Below are 21,346 nucleotides of genomic sequence, written 5' to 3' on the forward strand. Positions count from 1 at the left end.
AGATAGAGGCCGGACAACATGGGCATCCTCTTGCAGAGGTGAGAATGCCCATGCAACCACATGTAAAGGGGCGAAGTGTAGCCCTGCACCAGAGTGGGGGCTACCCATCCAGTTCACAGACTTTGCTTTTGCATCATCTCCACAGCCAGCTGGACGTTTTGGAGGGCAGAATCCTTTTTAGCTTTCATACCGGCCCATTTGAGGCTGCAGAACTATTTCAGAAACAACCAGAGCCCTGATCGAGCCAAACTGGTTTTGAGGCAAGACTGGGTCAAGGTGATGGTCCAGGGGAGGTAGTGACTTGATCAGAGGCTGGGTATCTGATAATCCTTATGGCAGTTTCCAGGTGGCCAGGAGACTATGAGCCTTTGCCCGATTCCATGGATGTTTGCGTAAACCTGTCATCGGGCTCATGGCATCTGAGGTCTTCAAATCTTTTGCCATTCAGATCTGATGTTTGCTTGTGTGTGTGTGTGTGTGTGTGTGTGTGTGTGTGTGTGTGTGTGTGTGTGTGTGTGTGTAGGGGTGACTTGAACCTTTAATTCTAGCAAATGTCCCCCACCTTAGGTGTCTCATAGAGGCCATAGTCAGGCCTCCTTGATCTTCTGCGTCTCAGATCATCAGGAGCAGAACTCTGGGATGGGTGGGCACAGCATCAAGCTCCTGTGGTGTCTTCCAGCAGCTAGGCCTCTGAGGCAGGGTATCCAGGCTAGAGAGGGCAGTCTGGTCCTTAGACCTGAGGGGCTCTGGGTCCAGATGATATAAAAAGCGCTCTGTTTGCTTTCAAGCAAGTCGTGTGGGCCTTTTGTAGAGTCATAGCTTATGTTACTAGGTCTCACTCTTCGGTCCAAACTACCTATCCTGTCTCTTCACTCACCCATGGGTAGGTGAATGATGGCCAGAGCCCCTGTGCAAGCCCTGATGCTTTTCTCCTGGTGGGAGCAAAGGTCTGAAGGTCATGTTTCTGGAGCAGCAAGTTTCAGTGACTAATTGTGAGGGTGAAGAAACGTTGAGAAGCATTGCAGGTAAGAATGGGAATTATCCTGCACATTCCCAGCACACAGCAGGTGTTTGAAAGACATCCTTCTAGGAGTGAACACATAGAGACGCTGTGCTTCTGAGGACTACCTTTCTCCTTCAACCTACACATTTGTGCTGGAGGATCCCTCCTGATAGCCTCTAGTTGGCCCCCTCTGGTGTGGGGTGAACAAGGTAAAGAGAGGGCATCATTGTGTGAAAGTCACTTATGAGAACTTGCTGTGGTCTGAATGTTTCTACTACTCCACCCCCAAATTCATGGTGAACTTTGTCCACCAGTATGATGGTATAAGAGATGGGACTTTAGGAAAGTACCTGAGTCCCTTAGTCCCTTCCACCAGCTCCTTCCATACATACATGATGAATAGTGCCATCTATGAAAGAATAGCCTGTGCTAGTATCATGTCGGCCAAGGACTTGGTCGTGGATTTCCTAGCCTCCAGGTATGAGAAGAATAAATACTTACTGTTGATAATCTACTCAGTTTCTGCTTTTTTTTTTTTTCACAACAGCAAAAATGGATCAAAACATAGCTGGAAACTTTAGTCTTGACACCCCGAGAAGCCAGCAAACATGTAGATTGAAGGAGAAATGAAATCCTCAGAAGCATGGTGCCTGTGACATGTTCATTCCCAGAAGGATGTCTTTCCAATACTTGCTGTGTGCTGGGATGGATTCCAAGTCTGTGGGTTTCTCCTCATAGATGTTTCCTCTCATACCACCCAGCCCCTTACTACCCAGGGGCTTCTGAGACTGACCTTGGAGCTGGTCAACCTTTTGCCTCTATGGTATAGGTGAAGTGCTGCTCAAGCCAGAATGGGCAGTGTGGAGCAAAGACCAGAGCAGAAAGGTTAGCAGACCCAGGCAGCACCAGAGGATGCATAGAGGACACAGTGACCCCCATGCTGCCGGAAGACAAGGGAGGGAGGTCTGAGAAGTGGAGATTGCTCGGTGGCCAGTGTCAGAAAACCAAACCCAATCTTGCTTCTATCAAGTAGGGCGATTGACTGAAATCCAGGGACTGTGGGGAAGGCTGCTGGACTCAGTCTTCCTGCATCTCCTGCTTGTGGTGAGTGATTGGACTATTGGCCCGGGCCATGTCAAGTTGTTCCAGAGGAGGTAAGGGTGCTGCTGGTGTAGGAGAAAAGGATGGATGTTGGCAGGTGGCAACAGCTCAGAGAGGGAAGGAACTCAGAGCAGTAGTGAAGATTCCAGACCGAGTGGTGTGAGCTGAGGAATGAGTTAGGGTGGGGGTGGGGCTGGGGGTGTAGCTCAGGGGTGGAGTACTTTCCTGCTGAGATCTGTGTTGGGTTCCCAGCACAGTAGCTGTGTTAGAGCCTGTTGCTATGGTGACGAGGAAAGGCAGAAGTGTCTCATAGCTTTACTGTTGCTTCTGGGTAAGGTGGGAACCATGTCAGAGCCATGTACCAGAGGCAAGGGGGAGCAGCGCTAGAACCCCTGACCTCAGTGTTCCAAGGAACAGAATCAGGACCAGTTCTGAACTACTTCCTGCTTGGTGGTCTTTGCAAGGTCAGGGACTGGGCATCAGATGTTGTGGAGGTAGAGAGTCGGGGGTGGGTAGAAACCTAGGAGTGGACACTGGTTGATTTGACCCACCCCTTCCCCCATTCCTCCAAACTCTGATTGGCATCCTTGAAATGACACCCTAACACAACAAAATAAAGAACATCCCCAACAAAATGAGAAACCAACCAAATTTATTTCCCTCCTGCTGGGGCATTCGGTTCAAGGCGAGTAGCCAGCAGGGGTTCGTGCACAGTGTGATTCCACCTGTCATGGGCTCTGCGGCCTCTGAACATAGACAAGTCTCCATGTAGTTCCCATTGAGAGAAGGGACAGGCTGAGGAGGCAGGGCTCAGGGCAGAAAAGAACAAGGCCATTTGAAGCATAGCCCTGGCTCTGGCCTGAATAAAATGAGATTCTTGGTTGAAGCTTTTGGCAGTGTGTCCAGGCTCCAGGCTCTGGCTCAGGGGAACATACGGAGATTATAAAATGTGTCCCTTTGTGTTAAACAGTCTCAGTGTGGAGCTGACTGACTAGAATCTTCTGCCTTTGGAAATGACATCATGGCTCTGGGATACTTGGGAAAGGTGAGACTGGAGAAGTATTGGGCCAGAGGGAGGCAGAAAGCTGCCTTGAGGAGTGTACGTGGAGGTCTGCCCCTTCACCCTGCCACCCTGGAGGTGGGAAGTTTGGGTCCTTTCCAAGTGACTTCCTGAGCCTTTTGGCACCAGCAAGTGTTAGAGTAAGAAAATCAGACCTGCAAGGACCTATTGAGGCCCTGTAAGGGTGGCAGGGTCTGGGTGGGGATGGGTGGGGAAGCTGGGTACTAGTGAGATGTTGTCATCTTCCTGTGACCTCCTGACCCTTTCCCAGCCATGGTTCCCAGTGGTTCTCAGCGACCCAGAACCAACCTTTCTCCCCTGCACTGCATCTACCCTGCTGACCTGGCCCACCTCTCCCTCCCTACTGCTTCTCCAGGGAAGCTTCAGTAAGCCTTGCACAGGTACACTTGTACCATCTCTCCGTGCTACCTGGAGGCTCCCGCAGGACCTCACCATATATGTGCATGTGGAGGTCAGAGGTTGATGTGGGTGGCTTCCTATATTGCTCTCCACCTTGTGTTTGGAGACAGTCGCTCAGGGATCCCTGAGCTCACAGGCAATTGTAGGCTGACTGGCCTGCCAGCAAGCTTCCAGGATTTGCCTGTTTCAGTGCACCCAAGCACTCGAGTTACAGATGTATACCAGGACCAGCTTTTACGTGGGTGCTGGGTATCCCGCTATGGTCCCCCTGTTTTCATTGCAAGCAGTTTACTGACTGAGACTCAGTCTCTCTAACAGCTTTTCATCATAGGTGGGATAAATGACTGTAGGCATATTGACTTAGGAAAGGCTTAAAGGGGACCCCCTTGGCCAGGGTCCCCACGGAAAGCAGATGGTACACTCAAACCGGGACATGAGAAGCATTTAATAAGGGGCCTGTTCGCAGAGTTGAGAAGGGGGTTTCACGTCTATAGATGCCAATGGGCCAGCACTGACTGCTACCTGAAGAAAAAAGCCCCAGGGAGGTCTGTTAGCAGGAGAGCTGTGCAGCAGGGAGGCTTCATGGAGAACCGGTTTTATCTGCCCCCTCTGTCCTCCCACCTGCCACCTTACAGATGGGGTGGATGAAGGTAGAGTGCGACTCTCAAGGGGTTCAAGGTGAACATCTGTGTTTCATCTACTGTCCGCTGGGCTGCCATGGATCTTGCCAGGGAGCACGTACTTAGGAATCACCTGTTGGTTATCAACCACAGTTCTAGAAGTTTCTTGTGCTGATATGTGTCGGGAATGGGAGCCGTGCTATTTCTCCTGGAGTGAGCCTGGTTGTCCTGGCCTTTCTCCTTCTGTGGTGCTTTCCTTGGGACAGGCTGAGTGTCTGTGATTTGGTTCGGCACTGATCTGGCCACAGGTTCCTGGACTGACATTGCACAGTTTTCCAATGCGAGGTGTGGGTCCTGACAGATGCAGTTGTTCACAATGAGGCTGGAGCTGCCAACACGTTGTTTGCACAAATGGAGTTGTGAATTAAGGCCGTTGCCTGCTTAGCTACTGGAGGAACCAGCAATGGAAGGCTCCCTGGCCTTCACCACCCAGGACCAATGTGGCTCCGGCTGTGGCTTCTTGGGGACAGTGGCTGCAGAAAAGTCCAGGGGAAGCTGGAAGGTCGAGGATGCTTCAGCAGATACCCCCTATTTGTTATGTATTTATACCACCCATCGTTTCTATTCGCTGACCAAGCTGCTCCCGGGACCCCAGAGGATAAGGCAAGAGAACCTTGCTCTGAGCACCAAAGCTATCTTTCTTTGTGCACAGGGCAAGGTGACATGGCTGCTGTGGGCCAAGCTTCAGCTGTGTCTGACACACGGTCGGATAGTGAGGTGGCGTCAGAGGCTGAGGCTGAGGCCCCCTGTGAGTGGTGTGTTCAAGCAGACATCGTGATTCTCCATTCTGCTCCTTGCAGAGCGCTGCAAGGGTGGAGAAGTACCATTTAGGAGACAACCTGCAGCCCCCAAGAGCCCCGGTGGCGACTGTGAGTGCGTTGTGACGACTCGCCCCTCCAAGTCAAATTCCCTTCTGTTTCTTTTTTCCACTGACACTCTCCCCTCTGGACATTCCTAGAGTTCCCCCCCTCACACAGTTTTGCAGTTTACACTCACTCATCTGCCCGAGGCCCTCTGAGTTTGCCGGGGCAGAGTACCCTACGTGCCTCTGACTCGTTCATTGACGCTGTATCTCATCACCTCTAAGTGAGCTGCTCAGTTTTCTTTTACTTAAACAATTTAAACATTATTAAACAATCCAGCAATATGTGAATGTCTCCCTATAAGCATTTCAGAGAATCTAGATAAGAACTGGTCCTGTCCGCAGCTCTCAGGCTAATTGCTGCCACTAATTTTGGCCTGCTTGTCTCATGACCTGTGAATTTACATAAAACTGAACATGTTCATGGATATACTTGAACATCTCCCAAGCCAAAGTACACCTTCCAAGTAGAGGCTTATGGCTTAATTTGGCTTAACTTACAGAGGCTTCCTTTTTCTTTTCAGCAGTACGTAAAATAATACTGTGTTTTAACCATCTGTAGTGTCTCACATCCCACAAAAGATAGTGTACCTGCATCTATAGAAATGGTGTAGTATTGATTTTTGATTAAAAAGTAAGTGATGCCATAATGGATCTATGGTTCTGCAGCCTGCTTCTTTCACTCAGCACTGTGCCTTGGAGAGTTTCCCATGCTGCTGTAGGGAGCTCCCCGGCCTTTATTAGCTGTATCATGGCACTGCCTAGTGTGATATACTATGCACCATGGCTTGGGAAGGTCCCCTGGTGCTGGGCATTTAAGCTGTTTCCAAGTGTTTGCTGTAGAAAATGTTCATATGCATGCCTCCCTAGGAGCGCTTTTTCCATGGTTGATAGAGAAAGACCGTTGTTGGGCTAGCCTTTATTCTGTTCCCTTCTACTCAGCCAGTGCTATCCTATTCCATCCATTTCTCCCCACTATCACTCATTTCATGGAATCCCGTCTTCTCCCACCCCACACCCTTCTGTCCACCCTGTCCCGTCCATTTTTATCCCATTCCACCTCTTTCTACGATCATAACCCTGATATTTGCTTGGCACCAGATCTTGGGTCTAACTCAGTTCTGATAGTTGGAGGCTATGCAAGGGTAGTTAGTCAGCCTTCCCTGACCCACAGCGGCTTCTGGTTTAGTTGAGAGAGAAGTGAAATGAGATTGGGATCTAAGCTATGTAACACCTACAGGTGGAGTGTGGGGTAGGAGCCTTCTCCAGCTGGGTCTCTTAGTCTGGATACCTGTTGGGTTTGTTGTAGTGGCTCTTTGCGTTGGCCCACCATTGGGAACAGAGCCACCTGTAAATCCCAGGGCACCTGGCTGCTCTACGTGGAGATGCTGTGCCATCTCTCCCCAGATACAGGGAATGTGAGACTGGAGGAAGGGAAGGAGGTAGAAGGCACCCACCCTGCCAGCGCAGCTGGTAGTGATCTTTGGACAGCAGAGCCTGGAGCCTGTCCTGAAGAGGCTTCCAGAAATGCGCCTCAGGCTTCTAAGTGCTTACAGCTGGCTTGGAGTCTGGCGAATGTGAACGGGCGAAGTTGGTGGTTCTGGGTTGTTCAAGAGTGTGGTGATATATTGTGGACCCTAATAAAATTTACCTGAAGATCAGAGAACAGAACAAGCCACTAGACTAAACATAGAGGCCAGGCAGTGGTGGCACACACCTTTAATTCTAGTATTGGTGAGGCAGAGATCCATCTGGATCTCTGCAAATTCAAAGCCACCCTGGGCTACATGAGACTGACTCAGTCTAGGAGAGAAACAGAGCCAGTCAGTGGTGGCACACACCTTTAATCCCAGCACTTGAGATCTCATGCCTTTGTTTGGGAAGCATATACGCCTTTAACCCCAGGAAATAATACGGAAGGGCGGAGAAAGGTATGTGAGGCGTGAGGGAACAGGGACTAAAGGCTTTTTGGCAGAGGCATCTCGTTCAGCTAAAGGGTCTTTTGGCTGAGAGCTTTAGGCTTAGGACTCAGAGGAGTTTAGTCAGAGGATTCGTGGAGTTGGCAAGGTGAGATTTTTGTCTCTGATCTTTCAGCATTTACCCCAATATCTGGCACGTGGTTTTTTATGATAAGACCTTTAGAAATTTGAGCAACACAAGAGTCTGCATTTTACACCAGCCCTTGAGGGTGCAGGGGCTGTGAGGTTATTGACCACACTTTCAGTAACAAAGACTCTAGGAGTGATAGGCCAACTGGAGGCGAGAAGAGCTGGCAGTGGGCAAGGAGAGCTTGGGCGGGAGCTAAGTTTTCTGGACACACCCGGCACCTCACTTCTCCAGGTATGTGTTGCCATCCTTGGTGCTTTGGACTCACTGCTCTGCAACAGTCCGGGCCAAGTCTGGGGAAAGAGAGTTTGCCGGTATTGGTGTGTGCTCGAGCTTCCAGATACAGGGAAGCAGTTAGAGTGGTGTACATCTGAAGGAGGAGGCACCGTTCTTTCCCTGACAGGACATGCAGCACCTCTGGCCTTGCCTACTAGATGCCAGTCAAATCTTCATCCATTATGGCGGCTATAACAAAGTGCCTGGGACTTTGTAATATACCCACAAGAGACATTTACTGCTCGTAGCTCTGGGGTTTGTGAAGTCAAGTTCAAGGTGCTAGCAGATTCAGTGTCTGATGAGGGCCCGCTCCTCCTAGACTATATCTCCTGTGTGCCCGTACATGGTGGGAGGGCAAAAAGGAGCCAGCAGGCTTTCTTGGACTTTTTTTAGATGGGTACAAATCCCATTCACGGGGACACCTAATCACCTGCCAGAGTTACCACCTCTTGATACCATCACAAAATTAGCTCTCACGGTATGAATTTTAGGGAGATGATAACATACAGACCATGGTAGTGGCACTTGAAAAAACCATCCCCGGGGACATTGCTGCACCGATTACAAGCTACTGAGCTAGATAGATGTGGCTCCGGGAAGGGGCCAGCCATGGACATCACCCTCAGCGTGGGGTCAGAGCATCTGGAACATGTGAGTGTGGTGGCAGGTTTTGCACCCTTGCTTCTCAGAGACTCTAGTTTATGTCTGCTGCATCCAGCAGGTGGGACCTGCCTAACATGGGGCCATCGGGACCTCAGGACCTCCGTGGAGATGCATCGCAGGGGACAGTGTGTGTGGTCCAGCTCTGTTTCCTCAGCTTTCCCCCACTCACAGGGTCTGCTCCTCAAAAAAGAGGTGCTGAGTATTCCGAATTTTACTTACTATATTTTTTTGTTGTATTTGAGCTGGTCTCATGTAGTACGGGCTGGCTTTGAACCCTCTATGTATCTAAGAAAGACCTTAAATAGCTAATCTCCCTGCCTTCACCTCCCAAGGGCTGGGATCTGGGGAGGGTCCAACTTTGTGCTGTTTGTTGGTGCTGGGAGTTGAACCAGGGCTTTGTGAATACTAGACAAACATTGTCAACTGATCCACACCCAGCCCTATCCACCCTCCTCCCTACAAACACCCCCTTCCCTTCACAGGGCTTCATTCTACCTCAGGCTATTCTGGGAACTCATTATGTAGCCCAGACTGAACTTGAACTCATGACAGTCATCTTGTCTCAGCCCCAGCATTTATGTCTGTCTGTTGTTTCTAGGCTGAGCAGCTGGAAGATAAGGCCTGTCATATTCATGCTTGAGCCTCAAAGACCCAGCACATAGTAGGTGTTTTGCATATATATGCTTGCTGAAAGAGCTACTTAAATTTACCAGGAGAAGCAGAAGTCCAGGATTGCAGCGAGGGAGGGCTGCTTTTGTCTTTGAAGAGTGTGTTTACAATGTGGCCATTGGCCTGTTCATTCCGTTATTAGTCTGTTCATTCTCTCGACAAATATTTACTGAGCACCTGCTATGTGCAGGGCCCGTAGTGAATCAGGCATTGTCCTTACGGTGGAGCTGTGGTGTATGGAGGAGTAGATATTAATCTAAAAATCTTACACACAGTGGGGAAATCACAGCTGCCCTAAGTGCTAGGCACTTCCACATGGCAGTTTCTTTTTTGAGAGCTTAACTTAAGGTTGCTGTTATTGTTATTATTTAGCAAGACTAGGGATTGAACTTAAGTCCTCAGGCAAGAGTTCTTCCTCTGAGCTATAGCCCAAGCCCCAATTTATTTTTTTTAATATTGGATAGATAAATAAGTAAATGAACAAATAAAAATCAGATTTCTTTATATTATATATTTGTATTTATTTTATATATTATATTTTGTATAAAATATATATATTTTAGTGTTTTCCCCACATGCAGTTGGGCCTCTGAGGGCCCTCTTCCTGGATTAGGGATGAGTAAGCATGGGTGAGAGCTGAGGATTAGGCTGGCAGGGTTGGGGTGGAGCCTGAAGAGGCTGGGGGCGGGGCTAACAGACCAGCAGAGACCTCAGGATGCTAGCACCTGGGAGCTCTGAAGGCAGAGGGTAGGGACAAAGCTGAGATTTTCTTGTAAGACTAGTGGGATGCTATTGGAAGGGACAGATGAGGAGTGCCATTGGGTATGTGTTTGAAAGGCCTCTGGCTGCTGTGGAGAATGTGTGGGTACACTCCTGGGTATTTGTTGATGGCTTTTTCTTTCAGAGCTGTTGGTCATCACCTGGGACATGAGGCTGAAGGTGCCATTGTGCTGTTGGTACCCTTGGTCATTACTACACTCTAGGCCCATTTCTGGTCTCGCCTCATATTTCTGGGCTAGGCAGACCTAGCCTCTCTAAGCCAGGAGATGGTACTTCGGGTGGTGTTTAGGTTTCCTTATCACTGCCAATCTCCCTGAATTGACCTATTTTTCTTCCATCTTGCTTTTGCATATTTTATGAATGGATGATAGAATGTGTGACAGGGTCATTTGTTTTAATTTTCTTTTGACACCTGGACTCTTATGTGTGGTGGCAGCTGCCCTGTCAGTGGCTGGAAGTCTTCTTTCAGGTGGTGAGTGGCCCTGGGCCCAATCTGCACCTGGCTCTGTTGTGATTGGTGGGCATGGACAGAGGCAGTAGTGCCCTGGCTCCCATGAAGAAACGGTTCCCTTAGAATATGGTACCAGCAACCCAATGCCTGCTTGAGGGTGGGGCTGGCCTGGCCAGGCAACTGTAAGAGCACTGGCTCAGTGCTGAGAACATGGAGGCCCCATCCATCTGGAACAGCATCTGGCTGTCCGATGGCGGCCAGCAGTGGCGGTCAATGCTCTCACTCTGATGGTTGCGTTGCTCCTGGTTCCAGTTCATGCTCTACCTTATCCTTTGCCTTCCGTGTGTCCTTGGCATGGCTTCCCTGCCTGGAGCACCACCCTGGTCTGCTTCTGCTTCAAAGCCAGACTTCTCCTTTGGTTGTTCTGGAAGCCTTCCCTGATCTCTCAGCAAGAACTCTCTGTGATCCTTTTCGAGGTTCCCTGGGATGCTCAGCCACTTCCCTGTTTTTCAGAATATATTTCCCCCTTTCATGCACGCTACAGAAGTTTACTGTGGAAGATCTATTAAATAAAGACAGGAGGAAGACAAGTAAAAGCAGCCATCATGTGGAGGTCTGGTGGTCGTGTGGAGGCCCGATGGTCGTGTGGAGGTCTGGTGGTCGTGTGGAGGCCCGGTTGTCGTGTGGCCCACGTTGTGCTCTCCCGGCTCTTGTTTGGCAGCATACTGTGCTTCCTGGTGACTGTGACCTTACATGGTGTTGGGTGTCATCCTGGCACCCCTCTTTGATTGGTGTTATGGTGTGTTCAGGTGCATCAGGGTCCTCTGTAGTTTGACCCCAGCCCCATCCCAGTTCCATGCTGTGACTCTGCGTGAGTCTTGAGGACTGTCCAGGCCTTGGCTTGTCACTTGACTGGGCTTGGCATCTGCCTGGGGGGTTCATGGGAGGTCATATAGGATGGATGATGCTGCCCGTACCCTCACCTCGCACGTAAGGAGGTGAGTTCAGCTGAGGCCTTCATTACTCACTGCCAATATCCTCCCACCTTTCTCCATAAGAGATGCCCCCCCCCTCATTTGACCTTAAAAGGTCATGCAGGAAGAAGCTGGAAGGATGGATGGGGTGAGAGAGGGTGGATGTCGAGGCCATTTGGAGAGGGTAACCTTGGAACCTGTTCATAAAGTGGCTTCTAGGCCAGGGGTTTAGTGAGGCAGCTGTAGACAGGTGCAGAAAGGACTCTTTGGGGGTGGAGAAGTCCCATATGCTAAGATGTTTTATTCCTGTTCACACTCTGGTAGCCATAGTTCAAGGCTTCCAGCGCAATGGAGGCTGAGGTGCGGGAGGATCTGGAACGTGTGTTCTGTGTGGAGTGGTATTTCCTCTGTTGTGTTGACAACCAAGTTTGTCCTGTGTGATGAAACATAAACTGTTGTCCTTCCTCCAGACTGTTTGAAGCCTAGGGACAAAGGGCTCCATTTAGCTAGGCACACACATACAGGCTAAACAGCTGTTTACTGAATACTTATTAAGTGCCAGGCTCCATGCTAGTCTTCGGTCTCATGGAAATGAGTTTAGGGGATGTGTGAGGGTAGAGAGGAACCGACGTCCCTATTTGCCTGTGACTGACTGAAGAGCTTCCTAAAATGTAGCATTTTCATTTCTGAAATGGGGAAAGTCCCAGCAAACTGGGACAAACTGGCTACCCCTGCTAGACACCTTGTCTTTCCGTAAGGTGTGGTGTATTTAGTGGGGACTTCACAGAGCTGTGATGTCCCAGAATGGGTGAGACCCTCTCAGTTCCTCCTCATTCCCAGGCCCTCCTGTCATATGGTGACAGTCAGGGAGCTGGCTCAGGGACAGATCTATGGAGCGTGGATCCTGAGCCTGGGTTCGGCTGCTCTTGTTTACGGGGAACAGGTTTTCCCTAAGTCTACCCTGGGGAACCTTGTCTTTCCTTGGGGCTAAAGGGAGTGGACGTGGAGGGTCAACATCGTGTTTTTCTTTGTGTTCCCCTAGCCCTTGGTCACTGGTGGGCTTGTGATAGTCCAAGCACACAAGTGCTGGTGAATACAAGCCTTTGTCAGCCCAGTGAGCTGGGACAGCCTTGGAGACTTCTTACACTAGTTGGAAAGGAATTTATGACATCAGTAGGGGCTCCTCCGAGTTAGATGCCCCAGGAAACTCCTCTTTCGGGTGCTTTGACACGTTTGTCTCCCCAAGCATGCCAGAGCCTTGTGAGAATGGAATCTGGTACCTTTCTTTTGGAAAAGCCATTTGTCCACTGAGATGCAATATACTTCTGAAAGGAGAAGAAAGGCCACCAGGAGAGGGAGGGTGTCTGTGGCAGTGGAGGTGATGTCCTGGAGGGATGGGGGCTGGGCTGGGTGTAGGTCTTGCCTCTGACCCCTGGCCAGTTCTCAGTGTTGGTTTGTCTGAGAATGTTGGCATGGAAATCAGGGTGATTTCTCTCCCTTCCGCACTCCAAAAACCTCAGCAAAGGAAAACCCCACGCCAGCAGCGCAGTAGACAGTGCAGTTCCAAGAGAAAAAATTACAAAAAGAAGAAAGACATTTCGAGAGATGTCTTTGTGTGTTTGGCAGCTTGCTGCTCTCATCCTGGTGCGTGCGGAGAGGCCCTGAAGGTAAAAGCAGAGCCAGGTAGAGGGGAAGGGGCTCAGTGTTGGAATGTGGGGTGTGTGCAGGCGTGTGTCGGTGCATGTGTTCCTATCAACACATGTACACATTTGTCAAATTACATCTGCTTTTACCTTTAAAATTTTATGAACATGAGCATATGGCACATTATCCTGTGTGGGAAAGTATGTGTGTACATACACACACACACACAAGCAGGCCGGCTTGGCACATATTCACACACACACACACACACACACACACACACACGCACACACACACACGAGAGAGAGAGAGAGAGAGAGAGAGAGAGAGAGAGAGAGAGAGAGAGAGAGAGAGAGAGAGAGAGAGAGAGAGACTGTTGTGGCGGAAAAACTCTGGAGATGAGTGTCTGGGAGTACATGGGGCTGTAGGTGAGGGGACCTCCCCAGGGCCCCAGCCTGGCCTGTAGCCCACCAGGCCACAGATGCATTTCCATCCATCTCCCGCCCCCATCACCTAGGCAGCTAATTCCTCTGAGCCCCTCTGCCTTATTAAAGTCACAGATCACTTTCCTGAGCTTCATGCTGTCAAGACCAGCAAGCCTGAGTTCAAACCCCCTCCCTGCCATGCTGCCCCTCCTCAAGGGCAGGGAGTGGAGGTGGGGAGGGGTCCCTGCCGCCCCCTCCTTGGTTTGATCTGCATACTGCCTTGCAGTGATCAGTGAGGTCGCTTCAAGATTCCTTCAGTAGAGCCCTTGGCAGGGATACAAGGGCCGTCACAGCTGTGCAGCACAGACCAGCTTCCAAAGGCGAGGACTGGGCCAGCCCACTCAAAGTGCTCCTCGGTGGAGGGGTGCGAGGCTGGCTGCGGGTGTGGAGAACACGTCTCCAGTCCCTGGCTGCAGCGGCCTCCCCCATTATGAAATATGGATGGTACCGGTTCCAGCGTTGGGAGACTCGCTGGCAGCGCCGAGCGTCTCCAAAGGCCCGCCTTGTGCATGCACCTAAACACTTCACTGAGCAATCTGTCAACATGTCAGCAACACATGTTTTGTAAAAAGCTTCCAGTGGGAGTAATGACTCCCACCAGGACTTCCAAAATGCTTTGAATTCAGCAGATTTCTATTGCGGGCATCCCCTGGGGTGCCTTTTACAATGCCTACATTTCAGAAATTTGAGCCACAGACCCCTGGGGGTTTCCTTTCATAATGCCTCAAAATGTAGGGTTATATTGTTGGAAGTCCCCATGGGGTCTTTATTAATACCTGAATTCTGAGGAACTAGAAATTACACAGGGCACTGCAGGGGCCCAGATCCACACCAGGAAGAAGAGAAAAACTCTGTGGGGAGATTTTTTTTCTTCATGCAAGAGTGAAAGAGAAGAATTTGCTAAAGGACAAAATTGAGTGTGTTTGAGCTTCCTTCATTTAATCTGCCTTCTAGAACGCTGCAGCAAAATCTGCAACGGGGAAGGGGAAAATGACTTTTCTATTTTTAAATCTCACTTTGATATTTTAGGGGCCAGAGTATATTCTCTTAAACACCCAGTGTTGAGGGATATTGTTTAAAAATAAATGATTTTTCTTTTTGGTAATTGAAACACCTCTGGCCAGGCCCCTCTCCGGGTCTCCCCTCGTCCTCAGCACTGTTAAACTCCTGGTGCGCTCCAGCTCATTATCATTAACCGTTCAGGGTCGCTCTGAGATATTGCTCCCCTCTCCTCTCCTCCCTTCCCTTCCCCTCTGCGCATTAAAGATGAGAAAATCAACCGCGGAGATGGTCCAATCACATGTGAGGACTGGTTTCAACCCCTCTCTTACTGTTGACCATCAGAATAGGGAATTGCAAGGTTGCCAGCTACTTGTTTTTGCTACTGAAGTCTTGAAGAGGCAGAAGGAACGCCTCCTGTCCAACATGCATGCTCGCTCACGTAGATACATGCTCCAATTCTGCACGTTTCCTGCCCTGCTCCAGCCTCTATCGGCTGCACAGTCACCTTCAATGCTGTTGTTTAGTAGTTGCTAGCCTTTAAACATGTTAAGGCTCAAGGTTAATTTAAATGGCCTCTGCCTGTCTAAGTCTGGCTTGCTGAAAAGAGGTCTTGTGCTCTGTATTTCTTTTACAGTCTCATTGACTGGGACAAGAAAATAACATTGAGAGAACTGACTTACAGCTGCCTAGGCCAAGAAATCCTAAGTTGCTGATAAGACCCTCCTCCCTCCTTCCTTTTCCCCCTCCCTCCTCTTTCCTTCCTTCTGCCAGAGTGACTGGATCACACAGGGGACTCGGGAACTCACATTTTCTCCCCTCAGTGAGACTCCCAGACGGTGTTCAACCATCTGTGGTCCCGAGGGCCCTGCAGAGGGGCCCTGAGGAGGGGGGCTTGCCCATCAGGAGCTGCTTGGGTCAGACACTCACAGAGACCCTCTGCACCCACCCGAGCAGGCTGATTAATTAAGCAATTGCATCATTGATTCAAGGTTTGTGATTTGGCGCCAGGGCGCTGGCTGCGGCGTTCCAAAGCTTTGCCTGCCTCCCCTGGGTCTGCACTACAGGCTCTCTATCTTTTTTTTTTTTTCCCAGCTGGATTTTCTTCCTTCATGCCAACACTGGAGGCTCTGCCCTGAGAGGGATTACCCCCACCTCCAGCCAAAAAGCTTTTGGGGCTCCTGGCTGGTCAGATCACAGGAGTGGGGCTTGGGCTCTGAGCAGGCATCAGGAGGGCTTTTGCCTTCCGCAAGCCCCAGGAGCCTCAGCGGGGACCTGGAGACTGGGGACCAGCATCCTGAGATGCTGATTTGGCAAGTTTAGCTAAAGACATTAGTTCACAACAATTTCCAAGTGGCGTTCAGTGCATTTGGCTTTTTTCTTTTCATTTTTGGGGGCATGTATGTGTCCTTTTTAAAAACACAAACTCCCGGTCCTATTTTTCTTTTTCTTTTTTTGCAGAACAACAAAATTGAAATCGAAATCCCGGGACTCTGATTCCTGCCTTCCCTTCCTTCCCCTCCCCCGAGGCCACTCTCTCCCTTCTGGCCAATAAGGTCTGACTTTCCTAGAAGCCTGTGGGCCTCAGAGCATCTCTGGGTCCTGCGATGGCCTATGGAGGTCAGTCCCCAGCCTGGGGCCTTCCAGATGCTGTTTCCTGCTCTCCTTCCTCTCGGAGACAGTTGACTGTCTTTGGGGGAAAGTGTTGGGAGCCATCAAGATTCTGCCACAACCTCTAACCTTGAGTCAGTGGTTGGGCAAGCCCGTCAGGCAAGAAAATTCAACCCATTGTCCACACATGTAGACTTTTTCCAAAGGAGGGCAGAACCATGTAACTGGAAACTCTGACCTTTTTAATGACATTGATGGCATTTTGAGCTCTGCCCCCACCTCCCATTACTAAAACATAGAAACAAGGAAAAACCAAACAATAGAAATTATTTCTCTCCTTAGCCTAAAAAAAGAAGAAGAAGGAGAAGGCATTACCTTCAGGAAAGAGGGGGTTACAAACTTAGATTCTTCCCAAAGGCCCCCCTGTGTGCCAAAGTAGATGGCAAGCCTCTTCCTGCGTGGCTCTCCTTGCTTCCAGAGAAGGGGCCCAGAGCAGAACACTCCAGCACCGCACAGATGTCCAGAGAGGGGAGGCCAGAACACCTCCTCAGAGGAGTGATTTATTTTATGTTTTAGATCTATATGTTTTGGCCACGTTTATTTATTTATTTCCAAAGGGCTATTTTTGGCATCTGCCTGGGCTCCTTTGTAGCAAGGCCCCCTTTTCTAGAATTTCCTTTCCTTTATTAGAGTTACAGCTCAGCTTTGTGCAGCCCCCGGGGGAGCCGGCCAGCCGCTGGCAATTTCTCTCAGACACCCAATTACCCCCTGACGTCAGTGCGCCTTGCCCGGCTCCCCTGGGTGCCAGCATTTTTTCCTTTGTAACACTAATAGCTGGCTAGCTAAGTGCCTGTCTGCTCCTTGGCAGAGGAGTTGATTGTGTTTTCGGCTGGATACTAAATCCAAAAACTATGTAAAAATGTCAATAGGTGAGTGCACATTGATTCTGGTTAGTCACAGTGATATTTGAGCCCCTTTGGGGACTCTGTCTGGGGAAGTATTTTACAAGAAAGATAATATAACAGAAAATTACTGGAGCTCCGTGGGTCTCTGGTGGGTTTCTTAGGGGCCTGCTAAATTGCTGTAGAATCAACAAATGCTTTATTAATCTAAATTTGTGGTTTTGTTCTTTCTTCCCTTCAGAAGGTTGGAGTTTTAATGATTCAGGCGGCTCCGGCGGCCAGGCTGGGCGATGCGGTCTGCACCTAGGCTGTGAGCTGGGGGACCCTGGCTGGTAATGAACTCTCCCAGGGCTTGGGAGCAGGGAGGCTGTGTTCCCAGAGGACTTCCTGGGGAATGTGGAGCAGGCGCTGGGCCCACTGCTTGCCAGGCCGAGGTCTGTGCAAGCAGATAAAGTGAGGGGCTGGGGGCCTGGAACAGCTGTGCCGACCAGGCCGACTGGGGGAGGCTGATAAGAGCCCAGAAGGAGCCCATGCGGGTAGCCTGGCAGCGCCAGGCATCTGACGGGGTATCGCAACTGGCAAAGAAAGTTAAGCAGGGCCGAATCTGGGGGATGGTTGGCAGACCTGCACAGAGAGATAATGGTAATTGATGGAATCAGAGTCACAGCACAGCCTTGTGTTTTCTTGGCAATTAATTCCACCCCCCCTCCCCGATTTCTAACCCCCTGGCATTCTTTGAGCCCAGGATGCCCTGTGAGCAGTCTGCAAGTACAGATAACCAGTGCATGCCCTCCTTGTTTTGGGGGGCCAGAGCCAGGGAGATGCATGTGGCCAAAAAAAGACGCAATTAGAGACCCAGTCTTAAAAACAAAACAAAACAAAACAAAAAAACCCAAAAAAACCATGATACAAACAAACAAGAAACCCCCACTGAAAAGTTAAGGATGTGTCACTCCGGGAGCTCATCTGATCTCGCTCTGGAAGGGAAGGAGGAAAATCGATGTCTTTGTAAGAGCACGGCTCCGAGTCTCCTGGCTGGGCAGGACAATGTAGAGTCAGGCCAGCCCCGGAACCGCTCCTGTGTCCGCACACACGCGTGTGTTCCCTCCAAATGATGCTGCAGGAGAGATGGAATAATGGGACGATGTGATGGTTGAGAGCAGATACAGATGTGCCTGCCTCTCCGGTGTGTGGCTCTGTCCCCTCCACCCTTTGTCCCTTGAAAGGCAGTCCTTCTCTACAATGGGCTGTCCAGGCTGTTTCCCTCTCCGCAGGCTCAGGCTGCCTGCCTGCTCTGTAGGTGAAGCTTTCAGCCGGCCTTTTGTTGTGTCACTGACAACATACGCATGCTGGGACACACCTGCTTCAAAACACGCGTGACCACGCAACTTGGCACACACACTCACTCCACACTTGGCCCTGCCTTGCTGTTTCCTGAGTGAGTCCCATTGTGCTCAAGGGAGCCCCTGTGTCAGCTCCAGGATCTTAAGCAAATAAAACACTCCAAAAAATTTCCCTGGAGTCTTTTGATATTAAAATTGGTGCATGATAAACCCGTGTGCCTGTCGGGTGTACAAAGCACAGGCCCCCAAATAACTGGACATTTTATGAAGGAAGTGATTGGGTACAGCCTTCTAGATGCTTCTACCTGGTGCTCAAGGTCTGCTTTACTGGTAATTGGATACTAGGAAGAGGGCTTCTTATCAGAGGGTGACCCCACGGTTCCTCTGGCTTTGGCTCTTTCTTGGATCCGCCTTACTCGCTCCTCGCCGTCTCCTGGGTGAATGACACAGTTCTGTACCCAGAGGCTAGTTGACAGAAGAACCCCAGGCAGGGACCGAGAGGTTTATCGGTTTACTATGACAATGCGCCTATTTCATACCCCCTTGGTGACCTACTTGTGTGGGGAATTCTGGAAGGTCAGAGAGAAGTGAGGTCAGCCTCCTGCCCCGGGACTATATCTCCACACCAGCGCTCAGTGGTTTCCCGTGAGCTTTGTCTGCTCAACAGGAAGGTTTCCAAAGGAGCACCCCCCTCCCCACCTTCGGAGCCATCAAAGCCAGACCAGCGGCCTCTAGGCCCCTCGGCTTCCCCCACCCCCAAAGAGCTGTGCAGGCCGCCAGCTGTTTTGGGGGCTGGTCCTTTGTCCCATGGAGGAGGCCTCCAGGAGGCCCAGGCCCTGGGTGGGGGAGGTGTGCCCGAGGTCAGGCACATAATGAGGCCAGGTCCCTGGTTGTCCCCTGCCAGGGCTCTGGCAACAAAAGCCTAGCCGGACTACACAATGAGGAGAGAGGCGGCTGGGTAGGGGGGTAGGTGAGGCCCCAGTCAGCCTCTGTGGCCCAGGGTTTCCTTCCAGCCCATCCCATGCTGGGAACTTCAAAGGGACAAGGGGAGAGGCCAGCCAGGCCTGGTGGCTGGGCCTCCCTCTCCAGAGTCCATGTGTGTCGCCACCCCCCCTCTCCCCACACACAAACACCCTTGAGAGTGAGCAGGGAACCTGGTTTGTGGAATTTGCCTCCACAGGGAGTCATGGTCTGGGGTCTTTCTCTGGCAGTCTCAGTCTTGACACACTCTTAGTTTGGAGCTCCACTTGAGCTGAGCATGAAACCAGAGCCGTCGGCCTTTCACATTAGTAGCAGCAACAATACCGCGTGTGTAAGGAGACGTGCTACTCAGCTCAGAGTGTGTTCCACAGGAATCTTAATGGCATCTGCCTGCTTGGTGAGGCTAGGGAGCAGCTGGGAGGATGTGCGCCTCTCATGGGACAGGAAGGTGGGAAGGAGCAGTTTCCGGTCACGTGCTCTGTTCTTTCCTCCATACTTCCTAGAGTTCTCACTGTAATGCTGAGGGTTGCGCATTTAGTTCTCATTTTTACAGATGAAGCTGCCAGGGCTCAAAGAAGATAAATAAGCCACTTGCCACCACATACTGGCTCCAGCGCATGTAAAATGTTGACCCTTGCCAACTAGTGGAGATCTCTGTGCTTCCGTTCTGCATCTGTAAGATGGGCGAAGGCCTCCTACCTCAGGGCTGCTGTAACCGTGCAACTGTTCACGTGTGGAAAGGGCTTGGAGTATGTCTAGCACACAGTAAGCACTCAAAAAACCGGTGGATTCCAGGCCAGGAAACCGCAACCCCCCCCCCCCCCCCAGCTTTGTGAACAAATAATCTGGTAGCTTGCTGTGGGATCATTCATCTGATCTGGTTAGTTAGAGCTGTGAAGAGTACTAGAGGCCCAGGCTGAGCAGGATGTGGGTAAGAGAGCCGAAGATGCTTCTGGGGCCACCATCTCTTTTCTTCACCGGGTGTGGTCTCCTCACTCTTCATACTTCAAGCCCAAGATACATTTCTTTACTAATATTTCCCAAAGTCCTCCCAGTCCTGTTCCAAAACTGAGAGAGAGGAGTCACAAAAATTTGACTGCTGGGTCCCCTGTATTTCATTGTGGCTATGAGGTGCCAACTGTGACCCCAAAGCACCCGGTCTTTCCTTGGTGGAAGAAGACAGGTGTCCCCTGCACCCTGTGCTAGTGTTGATATGTGAGCAGGTGTGAAGGGCAGTAGGGTGCAGGGAAGTGTGCTTCCTTAGGCACCGGAGGAGTGCAGTGAAGGGCAAGTCCCACAGGGTGGCACTGGGCAGCACAGGTTCCAGCCCCTGCTTGCAGAGCAATGGTTGTTGGCTGCTTTTAGTTTGTGGCTGGAGCCCCCCCTCCCGTGTTGGAGTTAGGGACTCCCTGAGATGCTGCTAACTGCTCAGAGATCTAGGGAGGCCTCCATAGTCTATGGCAGAATTAACTTCAGCTCCCTGTATTTTGCTCTTTCATTCTTCCACGCACATAGTTGGGAGTTCTTGGTGTTACCCCAGCATAGCCTTTGACCCAGAGAAGTATAGTCTCTCTCTATCTCTTAGTTCATTCGTTCCTTCGTGCCTTTTCCTCCTTCACTCCCTCCCTCCCCGCCTCCCTCCTTGTCATTAGTAATCTATGAAGTAGCTTCTGGGCTAAGAATGAGCGAGAATGGGAACAGCTTTCTGGACAATGACCGAGGAGGAGTGTTACAGCTTTGGCTTTGTCCCTGACATTCAAGTACTGTTTGCACTCGACTCAGCCACTGGCCTGCTCTGAGCCTCACAAGGTGAGGCTGTTGACCAGGCACAGTGCGGCACCGGTCATTGTGAGGCCCACAGAGGCAGCTCAGACAGACCCGGGAGCATCCTTATGGGCTCCCCTCTCGCCATCTCTTGCTTTTCTCCTTTGTTGGCTTCATTCTTGACCAGGTTTCTCGGAAGAGGGCAAGTTAGTGTCCGTGCCCATGGCCGGTCCGAGCTCACAACCTCTTCACTCAGGTCGAACCTCTTTTCCCTGCAGTATCGTGAAGTCTCAGGATTGTCTCCGACCTGCTCCAGTTGGTCCTGTGTCCACCCGTCCATTACGATGGCCGAATGATGCAGTGCTGTCCGGTTAGGCCTGTGGTCTCTGACCACACAGGGGAGGAATGTGTCTTCCAAGGAGGCAGGGATAGATGTTTGAATCAGCTAACAAGCACCGATCCTCCTACCCCAGCCTTCCTCAATCCTTGCTCATTGAGGCAGGTTGGACCATCTGGGTTTTAGCTAATCACACCTCCTCTTACTGTGTGGTGCTGGGGAAGTTACCTTGCTT

General features: G+C 50.7%; 1 protein-coding gene across 3 annotated transcripts in view; it reads left to right on the forward strand.

Annotated features, from left to right (window-relative positions):
* Nucleotides 1-21,346, forward strand: part of Znf423 (zinc finger protein 423) — a 304,941-nt gene that overhangs the window by 111,266 nt on the left and 172,329 nt on the right. The gene's annotated exons all lie outside the window — the stretch shown is intronic.

This window comes from Peromyscus californicus, unplaced genomic scaffold (assembly GCF_007827085.1).
Source record: "Peromyscus californicus insignis strain IS unplaced genomic scaffold, ASM782708v3 Scaffold_8__1_contigs__length_139910024, whole genome shotgun sequence".
Lineage (NCBI taxonomy): Eukaryota > Metazoa > Chordata > Mammalia > Rodentia > Cricetidae > Peromyscus > Peromyscus californicus.